The sequence below is a fragment of the Lactuca sativa genome, chromosome 2, assembly GCF_002870075.4.
Source record: "Lactuca sativa cultivar Salinas chromosome 2, Lsat_Salinas_v11, whole genome shotgun sequence".
Lineage (NCBI taxonomy): Eukaryota > Viridiplantae > Streptophyta > Magnoliopsida > Asterales > Asteraceae > Lactuca > Lactuca sativa.
Genome location: NC_056624.2, coordinates 52,918,816 through 52,930,905, shown reverse-complemented (window position 1 = coordinate 52,930,905; position 12,090 = coordinate 52,918,816).

Below are 12,090 nucleotides of genomic sequence, written 5' to 3'. Positions count from 1 at the left end.
AAGGTATGTATTTCTACTAGTTTTTATGTTTTATTTATTCCCCATGCCATGTTAGTTAGGAAATAACCTTGAAAAAGAAATTTTCATGTATATAGAGAAAACATATATTCAAGGTTATTAGGGTTGCATGTACACTTAGGAAGTGTTAGAATGCTCAAAACCCATCAGTGGTATCAGAGCCTAGGATTGTTTTTTGTATACTTGATGCAAAACTGCTTGAAAAACGAAAATTCTGCATTCTGACGACTGTACTCGCCGAGTCCATGGGGAGGACTCGCCGAGTCCATGAACAAATTCATCCTACTCGCCGAGTAGGATAATGCACTCGGCGAGTAGGATCGAGTTGGGCAGATTTTTCGAGTTTTGTTGCTGGAAATGGATTAGAATCATTATCTCAATCTGTTTTCGGCTTGTAAAATCTGTTTTTCAAAATGATAATGATTATGTTAATCCGTTTTACTTGACTTTTAACAATTTCAAAGTATTATATATGTTTATATGATTTCTTGAAATTGCTTGAGATGAATTTGTGTTCTTATGAGTTTTTAGAAGATCATAGGAATTATGTGTAACCACCATGTGTGTTTAATTCATGATCTTAATTGTATTGATGGTGTCCATAACTTGTCCTCAAGTTATGGATAACCAAAAGGTCACTTCTTTAATTTGTGTTTAAAGAACTAAAGAGGTTTCATAAAATGAAGAGTCTTCATATTTATGAACCATTAAAACTCATAAGTTACAAATTGAAGAGACTTGGAATAGTTTCAATTCTTTCCCTCAATTTTTGGAATTTGAAAAGTCTTACACTCTAATACTTTAATTCCAATTTAAAACTTAGATTTTTAAAAAGTTTAAAAATCAACCCTTATACTATTATTATAATTTTAATTATATAGATATGTATAAGAATATTTCATTCTTATCGTTAGTAGGCCTCATTCACGAAGCCAGTCTATAAGGGGGGTATAAGCTTGTTGCCTATAAAATGGTGACTTAATGGGTGTCCACTCTCACCCACCGCTTCCTTGATCGGTGGAGGGTCGTTAGTCGAACGGGTAGGATAGGACTTTAAATACTCATTAAAAGTATAATGAATTATAAAGTAACTATACATTATAAATTCCCAATCTTAGTTACTTTAGGAAAATGTGAAATTGGTGCTAGCCCATAAAATTACACATTGTACCTTACCAAGTCGTTAGTGGAGCGTGTGTGGTTAACCGACACACTAACATGGACTAGTAAGAGTGGAAAAGGGTAACTCGACTTTATTATAAATCGGTGGAGCGTGTGTGGTTAACCGGCACATCGATTAGGTAATATTGTTGATGGTACCAAGTCAATTTGTATGGTTATTCACACCTTGTTTGTGATCCTCGACATCCCAGTCACAAACTTGAGAGGGCACAATTGAGATTCAAACATGCCATTGAAAGTTCAATGTATCTCAAAAGATCTAGGAGTTTCAAATCCAATTAAAACTTAATTATATTTCGTTTTTCATGGTGGAAATTGGTAAATCGACATTTACCTACCTTTAATTATTTTATAATTTGGATTACAGCATCCCTCTTCCAGTTATAAATAGGTAATTGGGTCCTAGCCTGAATATTTCATATTGGGTGTTATATTAAGGACTTTAAATCAACTAACTTGAATTTCTCCCATTATAGATGTCTAGGTTAGACGGCTATGGTCTTCCTAGATCTTTAGGAAGAAGCTTCCTAATGAAGATGATATCCCGAATGGCAACCAAGGTGAAAGATCAATCCTTTGTTGTGCATTAGTGGGACTGAAAATCATACTTCACTTCCTTCACCTAATCCAATAAATCTCCCTATCCCACAATTTTCAAGACCTGATAAGTTCTAAGTCACTCAATCCCTATTGGAAAACAAAGTCTATATTTGCTTAGGTCTTGGAGATTAAGTCTCATATTGACAAGTCGGGAGAGTCGGGTGTCGAAGTCTCAAGGTAGCTGGCTGTTGACTTGGTCACTCCCTGATGACAGATCACGACATGACTCTTAATGATCTTACCTATTTGCTTGATGATGCTGAATCAACAATGATTTGGAGCATTGGTAAAGCAAAATTTGATTGGAAGATCAACTTCCCAAACTTCCATGGACATTGACAATGGTAACATTGGAAGTCCAGAAAACCTTTCTCTTCCAAATTGAAAGGGATTGGCCATAGTCAACTTGGTTGACCAAATGGTAAAGAGAAAGGCTAAGTCTGTGATAGTCCCGTGTACCGTTTCCAAAGAGTCCATATGTTTCCATTGCCAAAGGAAGGGCATTGGTTGCGAAGCTGCCAAATATACCTAAAAGTCCATAAGGATTATAAAGTCAAATGCTTGACTCTGCTTTAGGTAAAGTCCATTATCTAACCTTATTAAGTTTCTATTCTAAGATTCTTATTGCATGATGTGACTGGGTCACATATTAATGTTTAAGAATCAAAGAAGAGTGAAGAAACTTAAAGAAAGTATATGCTGATTCTGATCGTGAAGATGGATTTCGATCGCATGGTTCAGTGATCAGAATTTTGAGTTGTTACTTAAGAGTTATATATATAGCTTAGGAATAGTAGATAACCACAAGTTTTCCATATGGATTGTAAGGATAAGTTTTCCACAAAGTTTTAAAATAAAAGATAATGGTTTTGATTTTATTTATTTTAAGTATCCTTACAATGACATTTGTGAAAAAAGTTGTTGCTTATATCTTTCCATTGATAAGCAATATGGGTAAATGGATTTGATTCTTGCATTAGTGGTAGTGTCATAATTTACCAAATAAGGAAAGATTCTCATCACCCAAGTTTCAGTTGGATAGAAACTTGGAATCATGTAAGTTGTATTGTGTGATGAATGAGAATTTTCATCTTTGGTAAATTAAGACTAATTCCTTGTTCACTTTCGCATGTGAGTCAAGTGAAGGACTAAAAGATTGGGTACACTTGATTGTGTGCTGGTCAGGTCCACCATAAAGGTTGATAAGATTATTCATTATGATTTACTAAAGTTTAGTAAATATGGTGATACTTACAAGTTGAAGTATAATTCTGGATCATTGAAGAGTTTCAAGGATAGGCAGAATGAATAAGAAGAATCATATAAGGCAGAAAGATAAAAGCTTCTCCAATCTGAAGAGATGGGAGAGTACTTGAGTATTTTGTTTTATGATTATCTTAGTGATTATGAAACCATATCACAATTGATCCTCTAAGGACACCTTAGTTCATTTGTTTGACTAAGGAGAGAAATCATGAGTTGTTGAAATGGTTAAATCAAAAGATAAATCATACATCAAAATCAAATCTTAGAGTCATACACCAAGATTGAGCCATTGAGTGACATAATCTTTAGAAAGTTTATAACACTTATCAAATGTACAGTGATATGTGTCCTACTCTTGTACATTTGAGGTTGGTTAGTTGTGATGTTTTGGATAAAACAAAGACCAACTAAGTCCAATTATGGGAAATATTTAACTTGATAAGAATCCGCACTAACTATTGGATATTTGTTTTGTCAAGGAATGGTTCTTGACAAAGAGAATCATATATGTCAAGAGGTCCGTGGGAGTCTTAAAAAGATCTTAAGATAGGTTCAAGAACTAATCAAGAGATTTGTTAATCACTAGCCCACGAATTGAGGTTTGTAAGCTATTGTGTTGACATACTCTGTGCTCATGCCAGTTAAGGTTGGCTTTGCATTGGAGTTCTGAGAGTTCTCGACTGTTTGCATAACAACCTGGAAGCAATGGTAGACACTTGTGCTGCCGGGTGGTAAGAAATTAAGATTGCACAAGTTTAGTCCATATGAATTTGGAAGTGTCACTAACCTAGTCCTGTGATTATGGTTTTGACAAAATTCACATGGAAAAAGAACACATACACCATAAAATCTAAGTGTCATAAGGTTTCTCTTCGATTCATGAAAATGATGGTAAGGAAACGCTTCCACTAAGAAGATTTTAAGTAGATAGCGGTTGTAATATTTGCATTCTCATATAGTTAGTGGAGCGTGTGTGGTTAACCGGCACACTAACTAGTGAGAATTACAAAAGGTCTAGACAAACATGTGAGTTGTTTAAGGAAAGGTGTATGTTTTTGATAAAGTCTTATCAAAGCAATCTAGTATCATAAATATGAACTTTGGTAAGAAAGTCAATAAAGTATTGATTTCTAGAAGTCCAGTTGATTTCTGAATACATGTTAAAGCTAGTGGGAGCATAAAGTGTTATGTTGGTAATCATTATGCTAGTGGGAGCATGATGATTATGTTAAGTATTGCAAGTTAGCAATGTTAATTATAGAAAACAAAAGTTTCAATTTGCTTTGAAACGTTGTTTGCTATAATTAAGGGAGAGGATTTTATACTTCATTCCAATTCTACCATCTTAGATTGAGTTTTATCAACTTTAGTGAAGGATATATATGAATGTTACGTTGGAACTGTTCAACATAAGGAATTTCTATATATGTTGCGTTCTCAAAATTCGATTATGATTACGGCATACATCTTCATAGTTCGAATTGTGAGAACATGGCAAATAAAAATTTTATAGCATGAATCGTGTCCCATATGCTTCGGATATAGGATCGATTGCATCTACTATAATATTCATCCATTCTAAATTTTCCTAATGCTTTGGGCATTAAGAAGGGAAAAAGGATTAGAATTGGATATGACTAAAATGATTAAGCAATTGTCGAGGACAGTTTGAGGTTTACCAAAGATTGGTTACTCATTAACAATTGGAAGTATAGAGTTAGGACCATATTGACATATTTTGAAAAGAGGCAACTCTTGTTCAAAAGTGATGGTCAAAATGGAAATATGGAATTGTTTCCATGGGTGGAAGTTACTCTTTGAATCCGTGTAAGATTAGAGAACTTAATGCACAAAGGAATATGGAATTGTTTCCATAGGTGGAAGTTACTCTTTGAATCTATGTAAGATTAGAGAACTTAATGCAAGAAGGATGTTCAAAGGAAGGTACTTTGAATTTGAGACTTCATTTCCATGGAATTGTTTTCCATTGGAATGCTTTGTAATGTCTAATGCCAAATCTTTGTGACTTATGTGCATAGTCATTACAAGGGGATCATTGCATATAAGTTTAGAATCTAACAGATTACAATAAATGGAAAGAGTTTGGTATTCTTGCATTTACAACAAGGATTGGAATTGTGAAACGAGCATCATTGGAATATTGTCAATTAATCTATTTCACAAAGAGAGGACCATATGTAAACATAGTATGCATACTTGGAGTATGGCATAATTGTAGTTTGGAAAACCATAGTGTACATGCTTGGAGCATGGGACAACTAATGTTTGAATTCAAGCATAAAGTTGATTAATCGAAACATAAATAATGAGTAATCAATATGGTGCTTAAATAAAAGGTGTTTTATTTACACTCAAAGTGTTGGGGCCATATAAGATTAGTATTATTCTTGTGTTTCACTTTGCATGTTTTGACTTCCAGAATAATTATGTTATGGTATATATCATATTATTCAAACCATCCACAGTCAGTCATATGTTGGAAGTAGATATGAATCAAGACTGTCATGAATTTGGCTTGTATGATTTGTCTAAAGTGCTTTAGACAATGCAATGGTTGCGACAACATTCATGAGTACTCATAAGGGCTGAGTATTGGATTTAACCCACGCTCACTTGCATCACTTCATGGAATTTATCTCGAGTGATTGTGAGACGGTAATATCATATAAATCTTCAAACCTAGAGATATGCGTTGTTGACTATGAGTTGGTTATTCATTGATTGTACGAAAACGCATTGGTAACTCGATGTTATAAAACGTGCCTTTGTGAATAATTCAACAAGTAGTTAGTACAAGCATATCAGTCGAAGTTTATCTGTTCCTTCTAGAAATAGAAGCGATATTTGGGCCCCTCGATGATTTGGTTTTGACCTATGTACCGGGCCCGGTTAGAACCTAATTGATGTGTTCAATTTAGTTCTATGTCGAAACAAATCGGAGATCGAGAAACAAATGCTGGACAATAAGTAAGACCATGTTGCATATGTTTTTCCGGCTGATATCATGAGAGCAAAGGATTATATGATCACTTATCTTAAATGGTGTATCATCATCATCTCAGTTCCGAGAGACTTTGAAAGAGCTATGATTGCTAGTCGGGTTTTGAAGTCATATTTTCAAATATAGTTATTAGACTTATCCAAGTGGGAGACTGTTGGATATAGTGTCTAAGTCCATAACTTTATTTGGTATGAACTTGACCCGACCCAGCATGGTCCATTTGGGTTGCATGGCATTGCAATACTTGGATAGACAAAATGAGAGAATAAGGCACTTATGATTATTAATATATTATAAGTTCTAATATATTAATAATAGTATTATTTAATTAATCTTGATCAAATATTAATTTAAGTATTAATTTGGTGATCAAGTTGAAACTAATTAAATATATGGGGTTGATTATGACAATCATCTAAACTTTTATAGTGGATTAAATGATCCATGGTTTATGGGTTATGGATATAACTATTTGGAGCTCCATGGATAGTCCATGGGAGTTACAACCCATGGGTCATGAGAATGGAAGAGGCATGCCAATTATGAGTCTTCATGATGAAACCCTAATTGTGACACCACTATAAAAGGGACCCCATGGCTAGGAAAATCGGACACTAGAGTATTCTTGTGAGGGCATAGCCGATTTTGAAGTGTATAAGTATTCTCTCTAGTTATTCCAAGGTTGTAGTGTTGTGTGAAGCATTTGAGGCACAACATTTGGGGTGCTAGGCTGACAAAGTCTTGAAGGAATCCAAGCAACAACAAGGTATGTATTTCTACTGGTTTTTATGTTTTATTTATTCCCCATGCCATGCTAGTTAGGAAATAACCTTGAAAAAGAAATTTGCATGTATATAGAGAAAACCTAGACTCAAGGTTATTAGGGTTGCATGTACACTTAGGAAGTGTTAGAATGCTCAAAACCCATCAAAAATGGGCTGGCCTTGTTGCCTTAGACCCATTAGTATGGTGAGAAAACTCACCTGGCACTGCTGAAGTCCCGAGGATGCAACTACAACTGTTGGTTGACGGATTCCCAAACTACCATCAAACAACACCGAATTAATAATTGGGTCCCAAGCCCAAGGTCCAACTCACACTCCAAAGGCCCAATATTTAAGTAATGGGCAAAAGCCCAACATGTGGCCCAATTTTCCAAATTAGGCCCAGACCTTTACATAGTCTTATTCAAAGGGCCAACCATTTAGTCCGGTCTAAACATTTGGAATTTCTAGTGGCACAATATATCATAATCATCAAGGCCAAAACGATAGCCCAATTTTCAAACTTGGGCCCAACCCCTCAAATGAGCCTTACCCTAAACCTATCCAATTATTCTAGTCCATATGATAGTTCTTGAATGGCACATTATTGGCCCAATAAGTAAGGCCCAATAGAAAGGCTCAACTTAAGGCCCAAGTGAAATTAGGGTTTCACATGGAATTGACAATTAGGGTTAAGTGTTTCTCACTTAACCCATTAAGGACTTAATCCATTAAGTCCATCAATATATTGGGTCAATCATGTAGTGTGGTCGGGCTTAATACACAATCCTAATCCAGTCATCCAAAATGCAAGTCCCAACAGTCCAAAATCCATATATCCAATATTAGGGTTTTCTAAACCCTAATTAGGGTTTCCAACCCAATCATAGCCCACTAGGTCCAATAGCCAGGTATTTTGATCATTTAGGGTTTATTGGGATCATTAGTGTTTTATTAGGCCATTTTTCCAAACATCCCAACGAATCAAAACACAACAAGCAAAAGCATACCGCTACCCAACACAACGGTTGGTGGAGGCAGGAGGCGGCAGCCACCACCTCACGGTGGTGGTTACGGTTTCTTTTTCATTATACCACTTTCTAATACATTTTCCAAGGCTTTAATCCCAAAATAACACAAACTAAAAAAATAAACAACACACACACAGCTAAGCTAAACACACACACATAACCACCTTATGGTGGCCGGCGATGGCGAGTGGTGGCGGTGGGGGGTTTTCCTTTGAATTTCCGGCCAAGAATCGCTCTAGTAGCCTTATAACATTGCAACACACGAGAACATGCATCACAATACGCACACAGCCACCTTTCACGGTGGCTAGTGGCGGCAGAAAAGTATTTCGAGCGATAGAACACTCCATACACAAGCAAACGATAAGCATGATGCAGCAATATACGCACTAACTCAAACACGAGTAGGAATACCCATGAAACACGAATCGTCATCCAACGTCTTTCTTCTTCCAACCGCTCGCCATCTTAGCTCCCATCAGCGTTCCTTGTCTTTAACTAGAACAGTTCAACGATTGATGTTCGGTGACTTTGTCTTCGCGTCGGAATTGACCACAGCGGCGGCAAGGGGGTTTCGTGGCGTTGGTTGCTGAAAACGACAGCCGGCGGAACAATGAATTTCGAAGGACCAAAGGTTCAATGACTCTTATGGCTACTTGCGACGTTAGTGGAAACGAAGGTATAGCAGTCGTCCTTCAGCTGGCGAAGCAACCGGTGGCGGAGAGACAAGGGTGGAGAGGTGGCGCCGGTGAGGGAGGTATAAGGTTCGATGGTGATGGCTGCACATCTACTACACCCCGTTCCCGAGTTCAACTTAAGGAGAGAAAAGAAAGTAAATGAGCGGAAATGAGAAGAAAATAAAAGAAATTGGTGTTCCCGAGTTTCATTAAAGGAGGGAATTGGAAAGAAGTCGAGGGAAATGGGAGGATCACTTTCCCTCCTAACTTTCCTTCCGATTTGGGAGGATTTGGAAAGAAAGAACAAAATGATTCATTTTCCTTCCACTTCTCTCAAACTCAGAAACACAAAAGAAAATTTTGTTTTCCTTTCCTTTCTCTTCTTTTCTCTCGTGACTTTTTTTTCTCTTCTCTTCTTTTCTTTTTTTAAACCTGGGAACGAGGCGTTAGGGTTAGGGTTTTGGAAAGGGGTGACGGGTCTTATATACCCCGAGCCCTTGTGAATGTTTTCCTATAATAACATGTTTGGTCCCTCCTTCCCCCTTTGCTTTCAATATGAGTCCACATTTTACCATTTTGAAATCCCTTACAAATAAAGTCCCATATTTTACTAAGTAGCCCCTCCCTCTACAATTATTATCAAAAGAGGTCCATAATTAACTCTTTAGCCCTCGCTTTCATAAACCCTTTCATATTATGTCTAATACTTACCAAATATCCCCCCTGTCTTCTAAAATCTTTACAAAATAAATCTCGAATTTATACTTTAACCCCCTAAAATATCCAACTTATGGCATTTGGTTTCCCAAGACCAACACCTTGATATATAATCAATTTATTTATTTATCTACTTAATAAACCGGGTGTTACAATATTTTTAAAATTTATAGATTGACATTTTCATTTGACCTTTTAGGTACATTGTTTTAACAACATATTTATTTTCTTAACGAATAATAGCTCCTAAGATCTCAAGCTATTCATTATATATAGGAGTCAGTTCAAAAGTGGTTTTAATATGCACTGGTCTTCGTGAAATAAATACGTAAAAGGAAGAAATTTAACTATGATCAGTTTTAACATATTTCGTAGTTGATAACCATGGTTTATTTAAGTATTAAAAATAACATGACCTTATATGACTGGTTGACTTATCTTTCTAACTATTAAAGGCAAAATAGTTAACTTTTTAAACTAATAATAATAATAATATATTTATCTATTTGTCAAATAAAAGAAACATATTTCTCCTTTTAGTTAATTATAGCAACACCTTTATCTTTTTCACCAATAATAACAACATACTTATCTTTTTAACCAATAATAACATATGCTTTTTTTTTCTTTATCCAATAGTATGAGTTTACTTATATTTTTAACCAATCCATATTAGTTTAGTTTTGAACTTGATATTTTATAAACAATAAATAATAATTTATTTATCGGTTAATCTAATACAAATTATTATTATATAATCATAAGGGTCAATAATTATTCAATAAATCATTATAATTAAATTGGAAGTTATTTATTTCATGCAAATAATAATTTTCATTAACAAGTAACATTACATGATTCATATGATATGAATTAATACGACATGAACAACCTTTTTGAATAGTTAAGTATTTTTGTCTTTTATTATATTTTATAAAATATAAACAATTTTTCTCTTTTTCATTACTATAGCCGAATGTTGGAGGAGGGAGAAGAAACATGGGCTTTCAAATTGTTTAATCTAATGTAATAAGTATAGGAAAAACCATGGTAGACAAGCTTGTCTAAAGGTTTTAATGGTTAATGACCTTTAGATTAAGTGTATGCTTTAAATGGCCAGAGACTTGAATCTTTTGTGTGATTTTCTTCATGAACTTGTTGTGAGTTTTTACTCACTCGTCTTTTCTTTTGCTTTTAAATCAAGAAGAATTTACTTGGATTTTATGCTCTCTTGAACCATACTTGTGTTTGGTTCAAAGCTCAAAAGTTTTTCTTACAAAGACTAGTATCTTTACATCAAGTTGGGTCCTTGTTGGTGTGTCTAAGGTTCAAATTCTACATCAACTTCCAAGTCTTCTAAGAGGATAAAAAAACTACAAATGTTGTTATTTATCCATCTTTTTTTTTTTGTGCTTGTTTTCTTTCTAAACTTTACAATAAGATCCATGGTTGGTTATAAACTTGTTTTATGTTGTTCAAAAAACAAAGTCTTCCGTTGCTAAATCTTATATTTTTCAAACTAATTTTTCAATAAAAAACCCAATAGGTCCTTATTGTATTTTAAAGTTATTAAATTATTACAAACTTTTACGACATTTATTTATGTCGATACACTTTCAAACATTATTTCCTTGGGTCTCCTCCATATATAATTGTTTGCAAACGAAAATTTGTTTTTTGTTTTTTGTGGTTCTACTAGATATGTTATTATCTTTACCGTGCTATATGCTGACATTTATAAATCACATTTTATATTCAGATTGCAACCGATTACGTTTTTTCTCCGTTACATAATTGATTTATAGTTTTTGTTTTTATTAAATGCAAATGAGTTATCTACAACAACACGCTTGATTACTTAAATAATGGTTGTGTATAATTTGAAAATAAAAACATGAACGGTCTAACACGAGAAAGATATAACATAAACTATAAAAAAATATGAATAAAAATGTCCTTCTATAATTTACAAAACAAACTTACGTGAATCCAGTTACATCCAAAATCTAAACTAGGATATTTTATCAACACAATTTCTAAAAAATTTATTTCCTAGTTCTTATTAGTTAACTCTATACAGGAAGAAAGTTGTCTAATTAAAGTTTTTCCCTTCCTTTGCTTTTGATTTAAAGACTAATCACAATTCTAATTGTGTATGAAATAGTTGAACGGCCTGTACACCCGTCTTTACTTCTTCACCATAAATTTGATTATTTAACTCTAGAGAAAATAAAGACAAACAAATATGAGTTGTTCTCGTATGGGAATTGATTCATACACAACAGTTTTTTGCCATACACAACAATTCATGTATTATATAGTTGTACAATACAACGTTTTAAAGCACCAATTGTTGTGTATAGAAAAAAATTGTTGTGTACGAATCAGCTTCCTTCTCGTATAGTCAATAAAATTTAATTAAACAAACAACTAAATAGAAAAAGTAAAAAGTTAAAAAAAATAGAAGTTGTAAATGACAATTAAATTAAATAATTAAGTATTATAAATTGAAAAAGTTTGATAGTTTAAAATAAATATGATTCAATCGCCTTCATTTGAATCGTCTATAATATAAGAGTCATTAAGATATAAAAAAAAATAAAAAAAATGAAGCACTATAAGTAGCTGTGAATTTATATATCGTTATTAACGTTAAAAAGTATAAACACATTCCTACAAAGAGTACATAAATACACTATACCAAATATATTGTAGTTATGAAAACGAAATAAACTTAAAATACCTTACCTAACTTGTAGAAAATAAAATAAATTATTGATTTTGTGATTTGCCTTGAAAACAAAATTCTCTAT